At 38.2% G+C, this 22186-nt stretch overlaps 1 long non-coding RNA gene across 1 annotated transcript in view; it reads right to left on the minus strand.

Annotated features, from left to right (window-relative positions):
• LOC118741092 overlaps positions 1-21769 on the minus strand; it is a 102665-nt gene extending 80896 nt beyond the window's left edge. The window contains exons 1-2 of the long non-coding RNA XR_004993224.1: positions 20740-21769; positions 20487-20588 (exon numbers count right to left, since the gene is read on the minus strand). This is a non-coding gene — a long non-coding RNA (uncharacterized LOC118741092). The remainder of the gene's footprint in view (positions 1-20486; positions 20589-20739) is intronic.
• Positions 21770-22186: the final 417 nt, after the last annotated feature.

Below are 22186 nucleotides of genomic sequence, written 5' to 3' on the forward strand. Positions count from 1 at the left end.
AAGAAAATGTGAAAATTTTCACTGTTGCGCCCTCTTATGGAAGTTTTAAGTTTTAAGCTAAGTGCAGAAAATTGATTCCTCAATTCTGCAAATTTTCACTCAATAAGTATTGCACTTTTTATTTACAATCTTTAGAAAAAAGTGGAGTAAGTACGCAGTTTTTTAGCCCATTGGCAAATTTTTTTGTTGAAGGTGTCGCTCATTTTTTTCATATAAAATAATTTTCGAACATTTTTTTTTTGGTAGTTTTCGACAATTTTCATCTTCTACTTATGTATTTCAGCACGACAGTAGGCAATGCCAATGATTTGGAGTTGTAAAATTTGGTCTAATTTACGATTTACGCAATGAGGCTGTACTTATATGTTTGCTTTATGTAATTTTTGTAGGGAAAAGAGAAAGACATAGAAGATTACTTGGACCAGTTAGAAAGCGGTTTTCTATCAAAAGATGGCCTTGATGACGAAAATGCTGTCGACGAGTAACGTGATGCAGAAGAAATTATAAGAGTGTTGCAAGAGGAGAATGACGCTAATGATGGGGTAGATGAAACTGCTGGCATTGATGATCCTCTTGCAGAAGAGGACACTATAGAAGACAAAAGGAAATTGATATGAAAAAAAGGAATATGGTTCATGACAAAGATAAGATTGATTTCTTGGGAAGTTGTACAGCTGCAGATAAGATATCACAACTGGAAACCCGAAAACTGTGTTTCACTTACTTCATCAAAAAAGATTTGATCAGTAGATTAGTGAAGCAAATAAATTTATATATAATACAAAGCAATCCCAGTTTCTCTACATCTTACACACCTTATTTTTCAAACGTCATAATGGTGTCTACAATTTGAATATGAACAGGATTTTCAACAATGCCACTGAACATATTTGAGAAGATGAAGTTCAACAAGAACGAACTTCATAAGCTTGTAGGCCATCCAGAACATGACAACGTTCATAAAATCCGACCTGTAATCTAGTCGACGTTCCACCGCCTGACTATGACGAGGTACGAATAGCAATAGCGCGGCTGAAAAACAACAAAGCTGCTGGAGCTGACAGCCCGCCAGCTGAGCTATTCAAGTTCGGCGGCGAGGAGTTGATAAGGTGCATGCATCAACTCTTGTGCAGAATATGGTCAGGTCAGATGAACGCATGCCCGACGACTGGAATTTAAGTGTGCTCTGCCCAATCCACAAGAAAGGTGACCCCACCATTGGCGTCAACTACCGCGGGATCAGCCTTCTAAGCATTGGTTACAAGGTCCTTTCGAGCGTATTGTCTGAAAGACTGAAGCCCACCGTCAATGAACTGATTGGGCCTTATCAGCGTGGCTTTAGACCTGGCAAATCCACCATAGACCAGGTATTCACAATACGCCAAATCTTGGGAAAGACCCGCGAGAAAAGGATCGACACTCACCACCTATTTGTCGACTTTAAAGCCGCCTTGACAGCACTAAAAGGAGTTGCCTATACGCCGCTATCTCTGAATTTGGCATCCAACCAGCATTAACACCAATAATAATGTCAGCATGGAAATCCAACGCAGAATCACTCTGCCAACAAGTGCTACTTTGGACTGAGTAGGCAATTCAGGAGTAAAGTCCTCTCTCGACGTACGAAAACCACGCTCTATAAGTCACTCATCATGCCCGTGCTGGTATATGGCGCAGAAGCATGGACAATGACAACATCCAATAAGGCGGCTCTTGGAGTATTCGAGAGAAAGATTTTGCGGAAGATTTACGGGTAAGTATTTACGCGTTGGCGACGGCGAGTACCGCAGACGATGGAACGATGAGCTGTATGAGCTTTACAACGACATGGACATAATGCAGCAAATTAAAATACAGCGGCTCCGCTGGCTTGGTCATGTCGTTCGAATGGACACCGACGCTCCAGCTCTGAAAGTATTCAACTCGGAACCCGCTGGTGGTAGCAGAGGAAGAGGGAGGCCCCCACTGCGATGGAAAGATTAGGTGGAGAAGGACTTGGCTGCACTTGGCGTTTCCAATTGGCGTCAGTTGGCACAGAAGAGAAATGACTGGCGTGCTTTGCTGAACTCGGCCAAAATCGTTTAGGCGGTTACAGCGCCAAAAAGAAGAAGAGAATCCAGCACCTCAATGAGAGGTTTGCCACAGCGCCAATGGACTAAAGACTTCGTGTGAATTATACCACAAAAGCACGCCAGCTCGCTTAAGCGTTAGCGCCGTAGAGGCATGTTAACCGATTTTTTGTGGGCGAGAATTGAAGACATGCACTTGGACGATCTTTAGCCTCAGCAAGATGGCGCGCCATATCCCAATCGATCTTTTGCGCGCCAAGTTCGGTAGACGTGTTATCAGCCGTCTCGGCGATGTCAATTGGCCACTTCGAAGCTGCGATTTGACGCCGTTGGGCTTTCTTTTGTGGGATGCCGTAAAGCAGCGATGTTCTGCGAACAATCCATTAACGATTCCGGCCCTTAAAGCGAATATCGAGCAAGCCTTTCGTTAGATAGAACCAGAAACCGTTACCAAGGTCTTGGAAAACTGGGTTAACAGAATGCGCTGCTGCGAAGCTAGTCGAGGCAGCCACATGAATGAAATTGGGTTTCATAAACAATGGGAATGTTTGACATTGCGAATAATAATAATACACCGAAAAAAAATTGTTTTTTGGATTTTAATCTTTAAAAAGAAACCACTATTTGGACCGCCCTTTATGTATGCACCTACATACGTACCCATTTTTATCTACTTTTGTATACATACTTACATACATACATACATACATACATATATTTATATGCGCTTGCACAAATTGTATTTTATTCATTCACATTCTCAAGATCAAGTTCATTAGAAGCCATTTTTATACATATGTACATACATACACAGTTGCATATGTACACGCGTTTCAACTTAAGTCGGCGGCTTGACTTTGCTACGAGCTTTAACAACAATTTTAAGGTGATTTGCTTTTAATTATGCCAGCAACCTTACGTCCGCCGCCTTCTCTCTACTAAATACTACTACTTACTGCCACTTGTTGTTAGATAACATTTGAGCAAATTACATTTAAGCAAATTACATTTGTCGGTTTTTTTTGACGAATTGAATTTTACCTTTAAGTTTCTAGCATACACCGTAAAGAAGACATAGAATAAAAAGGACAGCAAAATATACTAGAGCGTAAAAAATAATGCCATCAATCGCGGCGTAAAAACGTTGTTAGCTAAGCACAAGTCAAGTGGCAAAAATCGATCAGCTTACACGGAGGCATACATATGTACATAAGCATGGCACAACATTCATCATTCGCTCTTCGTAGCCTTCTTAGTCAGAGTCAATCAGTAATCAATGGCGCACGTGTTTTATTCAACGTAACGTTGAAAGGCCCTACAAAGCTGCATAAATGAGCAATGAGTCGGAGGCATACACATACACCAGTACAAATATCTGTAGCCAAGCACCTGTAAATAAGTGCGAAAAAATGTTTTAATAATGGAAAAATTGCAAGCAAGCCAAACAGCATTTCAGCTGGTCTTTAAGGTCTTCTAAAGTGGTCATGTGCAATTAAAAAGTAAAATAATTATATAGAAAAATATTTGCGCGAATAACAAGAAAAGTAAATATGTTATTTTTATGAGCAGGTGAGCTTTGTAGGAATAGAAAAAGATAGAGAGACAAAAATCTGAGTACAAGTGATTAAATTAATCGATTTGGAAAAACGAAAACATATATACAGATACATATGTGGACGATATGGTCTTTAAATTTTTCTACCGTCTAAAGCGGAGCACACACTGACCTTAATTTGACTTTACAGGCAGGTGGCAACCCTCTTAAAAATATTTGCAAGCTAAAACTTTCTTAAACCTCTTTCGTCTGACTCCCAAATGGTGATAAGTACCTATCTATTTCAATTACCTAATTCCCTAAATTCAAATGGAATTAGATTTTTTAAATAGATGGCAACCCTATCATATGCAGTTAAGAAATAAACCCTCTCAAGAATGCTGACATCTCTATAATCTCTTCGACCACTAAATGTACTATATCCCTATTGGATCACGGGGCACATTGGTATGACAAAGCAGACAAATACGCAAGGAAGCATAAAGCATAAAGCCTCCATTGCTATTTCTGTTCTCAGGAGTTGAGAAGCTGGCTAGAGGAGCTACCAAGATCTGCATAAATAAACTGCATCGTGGTCACTGTTTTGGCACTGCTCAATGAACCAAGAGCACGTAATTTAAGCTATGGATCTCGAAATTTAATTAAGGAATTTTCACAGGATTACTAACGGGACACTGGATTATTGGACAAATAGAAGCCAGGAGCCTTTCTTTATAATATATGTACAAGAATTAGAGGCTAGGAAGTGGTAGAATCCTTCCATTTCTTGTGCGAGTGCGCCGTACTTCGGGGAAAGCGCTTCCTTTTTTTACAATAAATCATAACCGTTGTTTTTGAGCGAAGTGGAGCGACGCTAAGGTAATCAGACGGACATGCAGAGACACATCGCACGATGGCGTACTCTATTATGGCTAGTAGCGGCCAACAAATTACTAGAGGGATTCGAGGGGAAAGCGCCAAGCTACCATCGCAGGCAGACGACATAGGCGTAGCAGTTACAGGGAAGTACCTAGACACTATCAGTAATGTAATGAACAGCTACTTGAAAGTCATTGACCAATGGGCATCTCGAGCGGGGCTAGGGGTAGTCTTGGATAGTAAGCTGCTGTGGAAGCGCGAATCTTGGCATATTCACGGAAAACCGTGCTGCTAAATCCGCAGGTAGATTTACGGCCATAGGGAAATTCAATTTCCGAAGCCTTGCGCACAGCTCAATTGGGGCGGGAAGCACAGGCAGTACGACTAAAATGTTTGGGAGCCTACCAGTTCGAGAAGTTAAGAGGATATCTCAAAAGTAGGGCGGAAATCGCTACTAAAATTCGCAACAAGCGTTGACATCCTTTGTGATGTATGTACATTTTCTAGTCCAAATACTTAAACATTAAGTACACTGAACTCTCATTAAAAATAATAAACGACATAAAAATTTATGAACCAAAATTTGGCAGATGATAACGAATTTCTCAACAAATACTCGTAACTAAGTACATATTTTCACTAAGCGCACACTTCAAAGTGCTGAAACAACAAATTCTCTGATGTAATTTGCCTTAATTTATAAATGGCAGCGATAACTGCGCAAAGGACTCTAAAGCCATGTACTATGCACATGCGACGAGTATGTATGTTCATATGGATGTGTGCCATAAGCTGGAAGTCGAATGTTGGACATTGGCAATGGCAATGACTGTGACTACATATATGATTATGGCTGGGGCACACAACGACGACGGGAAGGCAGCTGCACTAAAATGAGGGTCATTTCGAGTTTATGCGCAGCTTTGCTTAGTTCAACTCATTTAAGCAGTCAAAAACATACATACATACATATTTGTTTGTATGTACATACGTTATGAACGTACATATGTATGCACTCATGGATGTTCGTTGACCATGGAAACGCCTATTGACAGTTGACAAACATTCATACATTCATAAATACATATGTACATGCGTTTTTATGTAATTCACATAAGTACTCCTTTCACTGCCAGCAAACCGCTGCGACAAATGCCATTAGTTGCACAGTTGAATTATCAAAACAAACAAAAACAACAGCAACAACAACAAATGTTTTCGCATCTAATTTGGCTGCTTATAAAAATGTTGATGAAAGCGCATTTGTCGTACTTACTGTTGATATTGTGGAAAATATGCTGCTTACTATGCGTAAGTATATGCGAATTTTTGCCAAGTTCATTGCAAACGACGGGAAGCAGCGAATAGTTTTAATAGATGTTTAAGCAAGTGAACAATAAAGCTGCACTCAGTTGAGTGCGTACTGTAGTTAAATGCACTGGAGTTGAGCGGAAAAGCAGTCGAAAATTCATAAAAACCAGACTAGACTATTAGCAATTATGTACATATTTGTTGCTTAAATGAGAAGGAAATATGTATTTGAGCGTTTTTATGTTGTGCATTTTGTGGCTTCTTGGGAGTGGATAATTTGCTATGCTTTGCAAAATAATGAGAATATGGAAAGAGATGAGCTTTTCTAAGCAGAAGTAAATAGCCAAGTCAACGTCTAAAAGAGATTTAGATAGTTTTGACAGCAAAGTGATGGTGAGTCCTGGATTGTCAAATCCGAATGCTGATTATGACGAAAAAATTTACTAATATTTTTTTGAGCAGCGAGTAATCAGTAATTTTTGTATAAAGAAAGTCTTAAAAAAGTCCGAAGACCCTGCATATAGATATGTATCTCCAAATATCTTGACAAATAAAAAATCAAGTATTCCTTAAAAATCGCAAAAGATCCTGCAAAATAAAACTTGAAAAACCTTAAAGAGTTGAAAAAATCTCTAAAGGCTCCAAAAAAAGTTTCGTAATATTCCAAAAAATACCAAAAGACACCGAAATGTAAAGAAGTATTCAAAAAACTCATGAAAGTTCGGAAAAAGTCTCGAAAGATTAAAAAAAAACTCGAATAATCCCGAAAAGCCGAAAGAAAATCTAGAAAAAATAACAAAAGTTCCAAAAAAATCTGAAAAGCTACAAAAACAGTAAAGAAAAGCCCCGAAAAATATATAAAGCCAATTCCAAAAAGTACCGAAAAAATAAAAATTACGAAGACCACACAAATATTTCCACGGGTCCCAAAAAATAAAGCAAGAAGATAGCCAAAAATGGCAAAAATCTTAGAACTAAAACTGGGAGAATCGAGAAGAGTCCTGAAAGATTCCAAAAAAAAACTCGGAAGTTCCAAAAAGTTCCGAAAGATCCCAAAAAGTAAAGAAGTATCAAGAAAATCTCAAAAACTCCCGAAAGGGCATTATAATGCCGAAAATTTCAGAACGTGCAAAAAGTTCCATAAAATTCCGAAAAGTTCCAACAAAAACTCCAGAAATATACCAAAAATATAGAAGAAAATTCCGGAAAGTACCAGAAAAAATCACGAAAACCGCAAAAACTCACCCAAATTCCCAAAAAAATAAACCACGAAGTATTCGAAAGAGTCTCGAAATAAACATGAAAAAATCGAAACCGAAAAATAAAACTCGAAGAATCCCGAAAAGTCCTGACAGATCTCGAAGAATTCACAAAAAGTCTAAAAATAAAGTTCTACAAAAAATTTCGAAAAGCAACATCGAATTTTGAAAAGCTCCAAAAAATCCCTAAAGCTGACGATAAATATAACATGGTATCCCAAATGGTCCCGAAAATCCGGATTAATCACAAAAGATTCTAAAAAAATCGCGAAAATTTTGAAAAAATAAAACTGGGTATTTTAGGGGACAATGATTCCACCGCTTTCGGACAAGAAAACGAAGTCCTCTTTATGAGAAACGGTTTTGTCCAGAGACATTATATTATTCCTAATAACAACAAAGATACCAGCTGTAGGAAATAATATTTACCCCTCAAAGTAAATACTTTATTAGACAGAATTCATTGCCAAATACTTAATTAAAATGAATTTATTAAATACAGCAGGCGGAGTGCCATTTTGCTGTCAGTGCAACAGAATCACTTTCCAAGAATCCAAATTAGATTGGATTGTGTAGCAGCGGTAAGTGTTGGAATGCCACAAAAAAAAACACTAAAAAAACAAAAATAAATAAAATAATTGCCAAATACCAACTAGAAACACGCGCGCAACAAGAACAACAGAACATCGAAAGCAAAGATAGCGGGTTGGAGTGAAAAAATTGCAAATATAAAAAAGCAAACTAAAATTGGGATGGTGCCAAAAAATCTTTAAAAAAAAAATGCGCACAGAAAAAGATTCTAAAGAAGCAAAACACAATAAGTAGCAACAGTTGAAGAGTTGAAAGTGGAATTTGTTTGGAATCCCAAAAGAATCTCGAAAAGGCATTCCTAAAATGCAAAGCAAATATATAGATTTGCTTTTGGATCTTAAAGCTCCCGAAAACAAATCCTGAAATATTCCAGAGGAGGACCAAAAAAATTACGGAAAGTAGAGCACGGAAAATCTCGAAAATTTTAGAGCAGCCCTGAAAAAATTACACAACTAAAACCCGTAAATTCTTGAACAAATTGTGAACGGTCCCAAACATGGTCCGGAAAAGTGCCAAAAAAGTCTAAAGAATACCGAAAAATAATACACAAAATATTCCAAAAAAAGTTTCGAAATATTCCAGACAAGACTAGAAATATTCGAAGTCACGAAAAAACTCCAAAACTAAAGCAGGAAAACTCCGGAAAAAAAAAATTATAATAGTTTCGAAAAAATCTACAAAACTAAAAAACCAAAAACCTTACAAAATTCATTAAAAATTATGCGGTCCCGAAAAAATTCCCAGAAAATCTTGAAAAGTCTCAAAAAGCATTGAAAATCATGAGATTTTACATTTAGGGGCGGCATCTTTCAATGTGTAGCATTACATAACGTAAAATATAGAACATAACATAACATAATTGAACAAACCAACATAACATAACATAACGCAACATAACATAACATAATATAACATTACTTAAAGTAACATAACATAACGCAACATTACATAACATAATATAACATTACGTAAATTAACATAACATAAGATAACACATTATAACATATCATAGCATAACATTACATCACATAACGTAACATAACATAGCCTAGCATAGCATAACATTACATTGCATATCTTAACATAACATAAAGCAACACAACATATAGCATAAAAGAACATAGCATAACTTAACTTGGCGTAACATAGCATCACAAACAATTGCATTCCCAATCAGTTGCACTCCCAACTCAGTTGCATTCCTAATCAGCTGTATGCCACTCAGCAATTCAAATTCTGATGTCTGCAAAATTACCACATGTTTTACCTTAATTACAGTGATCGCCACAAGTAATACATATGTATGTATGTACATTCCTGCAGCAGCCTACGGTGAACAAGTGCCGACAATAGATACATATGTATGTGCATTATAAAAGACTCGCAAGCGAAGAAACTAAAACTCATTGAAGCGAACTCATTAAATCGGCAAAAAAAATGCTCCCACATAAATTTTTACACCAATAGATAACGAAGTGTAACAGAGGACAAGGTTTCACAGCTCGCTGAGGTACTGAGGCGTTAAAGATCTGCTGCTAGTTGCTACTAGATACATACATATTTTTTTTTACTTATTTGCTTTTGATTGCATTGCAATTAATCAACGCTAGGGCAGCAGGTACGGCCTGGTAGAAAATGTAGTATTTATGTACTCGCAATATGTATAAATTTGTATGTAAACAGAAAATTTGCTATCAAAGTACAAAAATCTAATAAGAGGCGAACCAACGGCAGCCATGCAACTGTAGTTGCTGTTTGCTGTGGTAATCTAATCCAAGAAAGCAACGCGCCCCGGCTATTGTCTTATTGAGTTTCAAACTTGAGATACATAATTGCAGTGATGCATTGTTACCGACTATCGCAACAGAAAAAGTAATAGCAATAACAAATAACACATAACACATAACACATTAAACGTCGCAGACAAGCCAGACAAAGCCAATTCAGAAGAGCCACATAGCAGAGTGCATCACATCGCATCGCATTGCATTGAATCACATCATGAGGCGCGTCGCTTACGGTCGTTGGTATTCAATACGCGGCTGTGGCACTAACATGTGTTCGCCGACAACAACAATGACGGCGATGGCAGCAATACACACACAAACACATAACTGCCTTTAACATGCGATCTCAAGCGATGTTGCCATAACAACTTTGCAACACAACAACGGCCAAAAGATGTTGACGTCTTAAGAGAGGGCGGTGGTGCAGCGGCAGAGACAAAAACTGGGCGCAGGAAGGTGGCAAGTAAGCGAAATGTCAGGAATTCACTACGCGGAATGGCAAGCAGCCCAGGGGGCTACGAATTTCGCGCATGAAAGCAGACTTCGAAATCGCAAGGAGCAAGAGTAAGCAATAGTGAGCAAAGGAAGTGGAGTAGATCAAGTGATGTTGACGCGAAGCGACAAGAAGACCAAACTGATGACGACGATGCGAGAGGGGCATTCTTAAATGGGCAAAGTGTGGACGAAGAAGCAGGCAGGACAGCTGCCGCAGCAATGACAATAATGGCTCAAGTAGTGCTGGAAAGACAGCATTCCATGCATATTTGAAAGTTGCAGCGAAAACAACAACTACAACAACAACACAGCAATGTAGACAATCAAAAGTCAGCAGCAAGTGCAAGAGTGAAAAGGTGCAAGATTTTAGTGCCATGGCAAGCAAAAAGGATGCTTGAGTTGCAAGAGGCTAAGAAAAAAGCGAAAGAAAGTTAATTCTACGAGAGCGGAGACTATCGAAGGAAAAGCTACAGACACACAAACTCAAGTAGATATCCCTTGATTGAGCTAAGTTGAAGTTGTAGCTGTGGCCGTTGAGAATTCACAAGTTACATATGTTGCCTTTGCGACAGCCGTTCCGTCATTGGTCTTTGGCTCCGCGCAATACAGGGTGATTCAATAAGATCACAGATTTGTTTTTTTTTAAATAAACCATAACAAGCTGGGCCGAAATGATTTTTATATATTTTTAATTTTGTTTTTAAGTCTATGGCATTTATGTAAGTATAAAATACAATATATGTTATATGCCTACCACGACTCCTCTGGCAACACATTTATGCTGTTTCTAAGGCCAAAATCTCGTTTCACATAACTTCAGGCTGAAATATTTTCCAGTAGTTTATATTTAAAGGATTTAGTCTCAGGACAGTCTAAATCTGCTGAGATAAAGCTTCCGGGATGATAGCCAATTTCCCTATTCTCTGGAAGAGGTTTTTACGTGGCGGATCACAAACCCGGCGCATAACACATTGATGGGAGCCGGCTCTTGGAGTATTCGAGAGAAAGATTTTGCGGGAGATTTACAGGCCTTTACGCATTGGCGACGCCGAGTACCGCAGACGATGGGTCTATGAGCTGTATGAGCTTTACAACGACATGGACATAGTGCAGCGAATTAAAATACAGCGGCTCCGCTGGCTTGGCCATGTCGTTCGAATGGACACCGACTCTACAGCTCTGAAGGTATTCAACTCGGAATCCTTTGGTTGTAGCAGAGGAAGAGGAAGGCTCTAACTGCGCCAAATAAGAAGAAGATAGTCAATTTTGGTTTTACCGTCTATGAAGCTTAAAATGTTGGAGTGGTATTGAACTTTTGGTAGAATTTTATTAATTTTGTGTGGGTATTTTGGTAGAAAATTTTTTTTGATGCGGCAATACTGTGTAGCTGGTCCATTCTCAATACTTCGGACCCAAAAAAAGTACCAGTGTTCTGTATGTTCTGTGCTATCGTCATCTTCCAACAACCAAGATGTGCATCGTCGATGACGCCTTATTGGCACAGAATATATTTTATACGCAACCCCAAAGAAAGAAGTCTAATGGTGTCAAATCGCAAGATCTCTGCGGCCATTTGACCTCGTTGTTTTGGGAGATAATGCTTCCTGGGAACTTCGTACGCGATATGGCGATTATTTAATGCGCTGTGTGGCAAGTGGCAGATATTGTCCAAGTTTATGTACTCTAATTCAGGCTATAAAATTTTTTTGTCATGTCACGATAACGTGCGTTCCCTATAACAGCGTTACCGGCGTCATTTTCGAAAAAGTACGGTCAGATAACTCCGTCAGTTCAAAAACCTCACCAAACAGTGCCTCGTAAGTGGGTGTGCATTTTCAGTACGCCAAATGCGGTCTCTAGACCAATTGTTCCACTTGAAGTGCCAATTGAAGTTTGTAGGCGATGTAGGAAATTGCAGTTGTCGCGGCCTATTCGACACTTTGTTACACAGAAACAATATTTTCGGCCGAACGACCTGTACGAAGATGCGCGGGTGCTCTCACGTTTAGCACCGACCCGGCTGATTGTTGATTCAGAAGGCCGGTTATGTTAACCCAAAAAATCACGTCATACCCAAAACCACCTTTACATAACGACCATTTTTGCGTTGTTCAACTGAGTATCGCTCCATGTCTAAGTTTGCCAAAGCTTGTAGTACCAATTGTCTAAAAAAAATTTGTTTAAACATTAAAATATCACAAAACATTAAAATATGTCAAAGATCTTCATTACCTTTGAATCACCCTATAGTATATACAAGTGTTTTTGTAGCCAACCATTTGCTGGTAATGCTGCAGCACTTTAAGCATAGTGTACATAAATAGTAAACATGTTGTTTGTAAAAGCGCAAAAGGGCATTGAATTTGAAGGAGTAATGTTGATAGTCACTGCTCTTAGTCAGCCATGTTGTTCGCTATGCTTATTGCACGTAAGTAGTGCTGTGGTCTTCGTCTGGTTCTTCTGCTTCTTCAGCGCTTGTGTCTGGAAACATAGTGCGTTCTTTATTTTTTATGTACATGTGTTGGACGGCGGCAACGTGACTGGCGGTTAGTAATTTTTCTACTTACGGCAACATATGCGCTTTATTTGAACGTCATCCCTGCGAAGTGAGAATACAGGTGAACGCAAGCGAGATTTACTACATACTTCTAAAATTTAACTGCTGCGACGAAACTATTTATGTACAAAATATTTAAACTCAACAGAAACAGAAAATATTTAGGAATTATTGCATTTTTTTCAATTGGATTTTCTTATTTCAAATATATTAAAGCTTCCTCAGTGTTACAAGGAGACTCTTGATATTCTTGTAGCTGAGCAAGTATTGATTAATAGAAATTTAGTGCAGAGTGCTTTTACTAGAAAGTCCTTTAGCTGTTTCATTATGTAGTTCCCACAGACCTTATGCCATAAGGAAGTCAGTACTAAGCATTCGCGAGGGAAATGAAATACACTTTCCTTATTGCCATCCAAGCAGCAGCCGCAGCGTACTCAGTTTTGATGGCATCGTATTCTAAAAGCCGGTATCCTAAGGCAAGTGCGGTTGGTACTCAGTTGTAACTATCCTAAACAGTTCCAACCTTTACTTTTTTAGCATATCTGCGGGCGGGATCCTCGAACCCAGATCAAAGGTCTCAGTTGCAATAATTAAATGTCCAAGTTCACGCCATTACATTACATGTGTACATTCTATTGATATCGATATTTATAGGGGGCTACTTATGTGATAAATGACGTCCTGGAGGAGTTGGAAAGGAGAGGATGCCAGGTTGTTGCCTATTCGAATGATGTGGCACTCATCATCAGATGAAAGTCCTTGGATACTTGAACTTTGTCAAAAATTGGACTGCTAGCTGCGGACTTCCTGGAAAGACGGAGCTTGTACTTATCACCAAGTGTTTCACTTGTTCTCCCTGACAGGGTCAAGTTCTTGGCCCTAATCCTTGACGGCGAGTTATCATGGAAGCCAAATATTGAGAAGCGAGTAAAAAAGTATCGTTGTCTCTTTACTCTTGTAAAAATGCCATAGGTAAAGGGTGACCCGCGTTGGCATCACCGGAGCACTGTGGACCACTCCAACTCTTGCCTAAATGCAGTGCTCAGCGTCGCACCTGTTGACATTGAGGGTAAAGTGGCGGGGTTTCAACATCCTACCGGAAATTATGGATCGGCGTATTCCGAGGCTGGCCCAAACCGGTTCTTCTCCATACACATCCCTCCAAGAGGCGAACGGAAGAAAGGCAGTCTCTTGAATGGGGGTCCAATAAACATCGTCACGGACCGATCGAAGCTGAACAGGAGATTTAGAGGTGTCTACTGTCAGTAACTCTGAATAGATCTTATGGCGGATCTCTGTAGCGTCTTTGCCGACTAGGAGGTTAAATATCTACTCTGATAGCCAAGCAGCAATCAGAGCGCTGGGATTGCAAATGGTACGATCAAAACTGGTCGGAGAATGCGTGACTTCTCTCCAATGCCGCGGAATACTTCCAAATTAAGCTGATGTGGGTTGCACGACACAGTGGCATCACTGGAAATTGCAGGGCTGATGAATTGGCTAGATAGGGCACCTCCGGGGCCATCACCTCGGACACGGAGGGCATAGGAGTTCCGTTGGCAACCTGCGGCCTGGAATCATATCAGCACTTCCTTCTCAGTTGCCCCACATTCGCTACACTTCGCTAGACTAAGGTCTAAGCACCTCGCTGCGCATATCATCAACACTCCCGAAAGACTCTTCGGAGTGAACAGCAGCTGACTTCGGAACTTTGTTTTGAGCACTCAGCGCTTGTCTTGGTTTAAGACAGAGAATCTGTGGTTGCCGTTCAAAAAATGTTTGTAATGTGGTAACACAATGGATAATCTTATTAATGCTGAAGTGAATCCCCGTCTTGTGGGGTCTGCCACAATAGCCTAACTTAACCTAACCCTAAGTAAATGATTTGTTATCGGTAGCATTATCGATATCACACTTAACATAATTATCGATAAATTTTCAGATTTGTTTTATGTAAGTACCTATGTTTTTCAATGTTGCTATCGTTATATTTATCGATAACATTGCGTATATTGTTAGTAATGATATCGCTACATATTGTTATCGATATTAAAATTAATCTTTTTTTTTTTAGTTATAAAAACTCGACAGGAAATTTTCTATTCAACGTTCTGATTCCGGGTCATCGACTAGCTACATTTCCTTAATTGTTCTCTTTCGGATATCAAAACTAGCCTTCATTGTTTTTTTTTTTAATTTTCTCCATTTAGTAGGCAATGCAAAATTGAGGTCTTACTTCCATAACACTACGCCATTGGAAAAGAAATACTTTTTCGATAGATATGATGAAAACTGCCCTTTACCGATTATTTTTTCGATTACCATACCATTCAATTTTTCTACTGGGTGGGTAAACGCATTCAAAGCATGCATCCAACCACTTACACGTGCGGTAGCAACAGCAACCGCAAAAGCGATTTCAATTGCAAAGTGGACACAACAACGATGTGGTTTAGGTCAAGCAAAACTGTTGACAGTCGTCCAGTCGTGCGTAGAGTCAGTCAGTCCACCAACATTGGTGCATCGTTGACATTGAACGTAGAAAGAATATGGAATAGAAAAATGCAGCTGCAGTTAAACAACGGGCAGTACCAATTGCAGTAGCAGAGTCAGACGCAAACACAGACAGTCACGCATGGCATATGTGCACATATACTATAGGGTGGTTCAAAAATGCATGTGAAAAAGTGAAGTCGGAATTTTTATTATATCGAAAAAATATAACCAGATTTTTTAATTTTGATATCAAAATCTATTTGTAGGTCGCTCGAAGCGCTCAAAGTTTTCCTTGTATTTTATATGGAAAAAAAACTTTTCGTAGAAATTCTATAGAAATCTCGGAAATCAAAATTTTTCCCAATAACAATAACAATTAGATTCCCAGTAATAATACCCAGTTGTTTGTTTAACAATTTTTTCATGGTAACTATATTTTATAGGTTCGCCAAAACTGCCAGAAAATGCAATGGGAAGGTCCCCCATCAAAAATAATTACGATTAAAAAATGGTTAAATAAACAATTGGATATACCAGAGTTTTCCGATCGAAAAGTTTTGATTTTCCAGAATCCTATACCATTGAAAAGTTGTTTTTTCCCCATATAAAACACATAGAAAACTTTAAGCGACCTCTAAATATGTTTTGATTTCAAACTAAAATTCTGACTTAACAATTTTTTTTTTTGTTTTTTTAACACCCTAATGTACATACTAATGTGCACTTGTGACTGCAGCACATTCCAACGAAAACATCAAACATAAAAGCAGAGTAAAACAAGCAACAAAAAAGGAGATGAAAAACAGAAAAAGTACTGAAATCAGCAAAGAAAAAATTAAATAAACTTGCCGGCAGCAGATGTCAGTAAGAATGCTGCCGCCAGTTGAAAAAAAATATATATTTATATATGCTTTCATGCAAAAAGTAGGTAAGTGCATATGTTAGTATATGAGTGGACAGATAGACATATGTTTTATACATAAATGAATGTAGACACAAGCGATAAACGCCTGCTTGCCGATAAGAACGGATAAGAAAGAGCAGAGTACTTATTCTTTACAAAATCGTATAGCCAAAACGGATTGCCCGAAAGCAAGAAAACTCACATCAGAGATGATGGCTAAGCATACGTGTTCTTGCTTGCTTAGGCACTGACTCACGAGTGTGAGACGACAACGACGACGACGACGACGACGATCAGACAGGCGATCTTGCGATTACAAATTGTAAAGGAAAGGTGTATCAAACTGATTGAAGCGAAACCAAGAATCTACAGGTAGCTGAAGTAACTATATGGACGTATGTATGAGCGGTTGAGGGTTTGCCAAGAGTGCCAAGGGCAGTGCGCTGTTTATCAGAAGAATGAGAGGAACAACAACAGGTGAGAGATTGAGAATAAGCTACTCTCTCTCATTTTAATATCTTTCCATTTGCAGCAGCGCATTTTTTGAATGCTTAACTAATTCACCTGCTATATTTTTCCAAGCAAAATTTATTTGACTTACTATTTGTTGGTGTTTTTAGCTTCTTATTTCTTATGAGTTCTGGATCTGCAGAAGAAATTGTGGAAAAATTAGCTACTATTTACTTATACTTGTAAGAACACATAACAAATTTTGCTGAAAAATAAAAGAAACGTAGCATTTGTTTGCGATGGAGAAATGTAAGCGCAGTGTCGATCGGCACTGGCCAACAGCTACATCACGCGATTCTCTTGTTTACCTGCTTTTTATTTGTACGTTTTTATGGTTTATGATTTTTTAGTTTTATTTCTTTTTTAGTGCTGGCAAGCAAGACTACGAGCGAGATGTGGATAATGACGCTGGGGAAATGCTGCCCAAAAGTAACATAAGTACAATGAAGCGAATTAATTTATAAATCGCTGATTCATCATTTTGTTTTTCGGTTACTTGGCTTAATATAGAACGTTTGAATACACAAAGGGAATAGGTACAATAATTGTGTACGAAAAAGAGAAAAAGTAATTCTTCAGAAGCGCTGGAAAATTTTCATGGATGATTTTATTGGAACAATTAGGGTGTCTAGTGTTAGTTTTAGCTCTCAAATAGTATGATGGAAAATATTCGGGAAGTATTTGGAGGTATCTGTGTTGTTATTTAAATGTAGTTGTAGAAATCTAGGTAAGGTTAGGTTAGATTGGAATGGTCGGAGAGTAGATCCTGCGCCACAGATACGCTAATATGGGACCCTTGTCATTAAAATGCTAACTCGGCATACATATGTATGTACTTATAAGGAGGTGGGTGAAAAATGTTAGGGTATCAGTTGAGATAAAAATGCCTGTTTAGATTAGTTTCCATCTCTAAAGTAAAAGTCTAAGTAAAAAATTTCACTTAATTTACTCACCCCCTTTCTTTACGGTAGATTTTCAAAGAAACAATAGAAAGTGTTATTTTTTCAATTCTAATCAACTCTGCAAGTGTTATGGTATTTTCAAATGAAGGTAGGCGCAGCTCCGCCCAATTTAACGGTATGAACTAAATTGGCCACTTCAGAATACAAAAACCTTAAATTTCGTAGCTAGTCTTCATACTATATCAACGGCAGCCCGTTTGAAAACGCCCTAAGTATCTCCGAAAATGGCTCAAAAGCGCTCAACTTCATAATTTGGTTGAAGAAGGCGTATGTCAGAATTTGTTTGCAAAACGCCCTAGCTCAACTGAAAATAAAGTACTGAAAATGTGTTGATATACAGGCGTTTTTGAGGTGGCAGCTGAGATAGGGCGTTTTTGAACCGAATTCTGAAATAAGTAGGGCGTTCTGGAAAAAATTTCTGAGATAGAAGAGCGCTTTCGAACCGGTTGCCGAGTTAGGTCGATCTTCCACTCAGCCGTCGATATACAGTATTGGACATATCTATAGCACCCCCTTTCAAAGCGATATTGTTTGCCACTTATGTTTAATTATTTGTTTTTAAGAATTTTCAATTAGAATACAGTTCATTCTCTAACAAAACCTATATAAACCCAGGTTTTAAACTTTTTAAAGGACCGAAAAAAGTGCAACAAACATCCACTTAAATTTCAAACTTTTTTCTCAGAAGCTCTAGAATTTTTTTGAGTACACAGTTTTATGGCGCATTCAATTTTAGTCCAATAATGTGCATGTTTCAAGTCACTAAAGATTACCGTTGATTTTTTAAAGTTATTCCACTTTGGAAATAATAATTTAAATTGAATTTGATTTTTTAAGTTTTCAAACCCGTCTTGCGTTTTTTCATCCTTATTGCAGATAATATTTTTTTATTGAATTTCGTTTGACATCCATATCCATATCGTAATAAATTTACTGATGAAATTTAGTTCAACTTTTAAACTGAAATACTTTCCCGAACGAACCAAGAGGGATCCAAAAGCCTTGAAAGCTGCTTGGTTTTCGGAATAGATATTCACCTCCTTGAATGGTATTACACTCGGTAGCAAGTCATCCAAAACATATGGGTAATTCCAAACTGGCGTGACACTCGTACGACAAAATGTTAAAAAAAAAATATTGAAAAAGTCAAAATTTTAAAAAGGTTTATCTAGATTTACATAGCAATTAAACGGCCACTTATTCAGTAAAAAAAAAATTACAACTGTTGGTAGTAGCGATTTAAAGATATTAGTAAACTTACGCGCTGGCGTGACGTTACAAAAAACCGAAGTGGATTTTGACTTCGGTTACAAAATTGCAAAACTATGCGAATTGAACAAGACTGTTTGTATAAAAGTTTTTGTAGTAATATTGAAAATTTTTAAGGTTAATTTTTGCAAGTTTTTAATTGTATAAATCTTTTCTGCTTTATGTTTAATCAGCTGAATTATCTGACGTGACGTTACCTGGCGTTACTTTACTTAAATTTCAATTGAAAAAGTTTTGTTATTATTGTTCTTGAGAGAATTTTTAACGGGAGGAAAACATGCATTTTATGTCGAACGTACTTTTTCTATATATGTCTTATTACTAAACATGCCAAATGTGAAACAAATCAGAGCATAAATACGGTTTTTCAAAATATCTCGACCCTGGCGCCGCCTAATCAGACCATTTTTAGCAAAAAGGTTTCTGCTTACATAACTAGTATATATTATAAAAAGCAGCCAAATCTTACTATAAATAAATATCTGGGCTTTTAATTTTTTTTTTCGCGTAAACTTTTTTCTGGGAAACACCCATATATGACTTTAGAAGGTTTGAGTTTGAATTAAAAAATAATAAGTTTCGCTTCTTTTTTTAAGTTTATAGTAAAAGGACATCCTTAACTACACCTATGGCCATTTAGTCATTTTTATATGATATGATAATGATATATGATATGATAATTGGAAACCCAATGAATAATTACTTAAAATGGAAAATACCTTATCTCGAGATAAATTGCTTTAATAAAATGCAACAGATATATACACATGTATGTATGTATGTATGCATGCAATTCCTTTAGATCACGAAGAACACTTTCACTGTCATTTGCCAAAAATAAGAAAGGCACTTTAGACCAGAAAACAGTCACTACAATACATAATTACAAGCATCGATTTTTTGCTACAGCAACAAAATCATAAAAATCCACGCATGAAACACATAAATCTGGGAGCAGCAGGTACTCCACCAACTCAGTGGGTTGTCCGCATGCCGCAGCATTAATGTGTCGCCTTCGTCCTTCAAAGCGCGTACTACGACGCAGCGGATGTAAATACAAACATAGAAACGTATTTATTACGTATGTATGTGTGTTTGTGTGTTTGACAACCCTCAAAAGGCAAAAATTGTGGGGCAAGGATAGCTAAAACGAGTGTGTATACCTACACAAGTTTAGTAGCAAACAAGATGAAGCAAAAGATGAAAAATAAGCAAAACAAAATGGGGAAAAACGACGCCAACCACCCCAAAATAAAATCCACCCCACCTTAGCCACAGCGCGAAGCGAGGACAATGCAAAGGAATTTGAATTTCATAGTAGCAGTTGCGTTGTCCCGGCGACTGCGTCTGCGGCTGCGGCTGAATTGAGCCTGCAAACTGCAGACTGCAGCTGTCGTCTGTGATGCGTTGTCATGGCAACGCCTGCTGCCTGCTGCTAAGCTTCATTGATAAATTGTATGGAGCGCACCGTAGCTGTAAGGGGGTGGTGGGCTGTTGGGCATGGTGTCGAGGCTTGGACAGACGAGTGAGCTATTCAAGGGTTGTTTGTGAAAAATTTGCTGCCCCAGCTGTCTGTGGCTAAGAGCAGCACTTCTTGTTGCTTTTTTAATTGGAGCAAATGCATTCCGATGCAGGCGTAGGGCAGCTGATTTTTGCATACAAGCGAGGAGGGTGGTGGCTAACACCAGCGGTGGCGGCTGCAACCAGCAGTACCGGTGCTTGGTAGCTAGCTCTGTGCGTTTGGCATTGCAAACATCAACGGTTTAGTTACACAAATTTTCATTGGCACCAGCTGAAGGTTTCAGCTTGTAGATACACTTTGCACGCTTTTACATTTTTTTTTTTAGTTAACATTTCACTTACCTATTAGTTACGCCTTTTTACCGATTAGACTGTTTAACGCACTTTTTTTTTGTTGCTCTTTTGGTTGCTGCGTTTTTCGCATTTCTCGCCGCTTCGCTGTAGCTTTGAAATTAATTTTTTTAACAGAAATACTCAACACACAGAAAGTATCTTTTGTCAAGGTTTATTTCGATAGCTCCCAAGCTGCTTTTAGCAGAATTTATTTTTCGCCACCTTAAAGCACTTTTTCGCTTTTAAAAATTTTTCACTTTACCTTTTTATTTCTACGCACAACTTTTCACTTGCTTTTTATCTTATCTTGCACATTTGTGTATATTTTCCACCTTTCTTTTTGTATGTAATGCAGATAAGCATTTAATTTACACGCACACACGCTTTTTTTAACTTCCTTTAATTAAATCGCATTTAGCTACATATGTACTTTGTGCTCTTATCACTCACTAATCCATCATTTTTTTGTGTCTCATTTATCATTTTTTGTATCACATTTAATTGTAAAAACACAAAACTTTTTTATTTTACACAATTCCCAACAAGTTACATATCGACACATTTTTTTCCATTAATTGTTTGCATTAAATAATAACAAAACGAATAGGTAAATATGCAACAAATTGCCAGCGTAGCGTTTTTTCTGCAGCCACAAAGAATTTTCGCAAAGTTGCATTGGCAAAAAAAAGCAGCGCAGTCAGTCTAGCATTTGCAAAAACACACAAAGCGCGAAGGAACGCCAACGTAGCAGACGACAGCGAAAGCAGCTGTAGCGCGTCGCAGTTTCGCTTGCACTTGGCAAGGCAGCAAAGCGTACTTTTTTCCACGTTAGCACTTTATACAGCTGCGCTGCGGCGCTAAAAAATGCACAAACACTTTGCAATGCGGCTTTTGGCTTTTCGCTGTTATACACAAAACTATGCAGATAATTTGCAAAAATTTAGAATTTGCTTTTTCGCAATCACCAGCTAAGGCAAGTGCACGTTTTGCGATCAAACTTTTCTGTGCATATTTCTTAACACAAGTACATACCTACATAATTTTTTTCGCCACAAACTTTCCAGACACAAATGTATTCTTAAAATTTATCACAAAGAATGGCTCATAAAGCCAATTTTATTTTAATGCCAGTCATTCGCCCAGTAGCATCATTGCATCTAATTTGTTTATCAGTTTTACAATTTGTTTACTTTTTCGCTTCCTTTAATTTATAATTTCACATTCCAAACATTGATTCTTAATTCACTCTACAAAAATGCGAAAATTCAGGATGCCAATAAAATTTAGACCAATTCAGCCGACGCGCGTTTTATGACTGAAACACAATTCGCCGTGCAATGATTTTGCTTTGCCACAAATTACTTCAATCGCGAATGTGAAACGTCAAGAAGAGAAAAAGAAGAAAAAAGAACAAGAGAAATGCATCACCCTATACTTCCGGTAGAGCATTCCAGTCAGAGAACGTTTATAAATGAGAAGGCGCATTTCCAGTGGACCGCTTTTGCAGAGAACGTTTATAAATGAGAAGGCGCATTTCCAGCAGAGAACGTCTATAAATGAGAAGGCGCATTTTCTGTGACCGTTTTTGTTGCGCAAAAATTTTGGGGCCAAATATACCACACGTCGACGAGTGCACCACTCGACCGACGGTGTCGGTAGAGAAGTGTCGGCTGCCACCATACCAAAAATTTTTCCGTGCCACCACACTT

Source organism: Rhagoletis pomonella, unplaced genomic scaffold, assembly GCF_013731165.1.
Source record: "Rhagoletis pomonella isolate Grant_MI unplaced genomic scaffold, Rhpom_1.0 Rhpom_scaffold_00006, whole genome shotgun sequence".
Lineage (NCBI taxonomy): Eukaryota > Metazoa > Arthropoda > Insecta > Diptera > Tephritidae > Rhagoletis > Rhagoletis pomonella.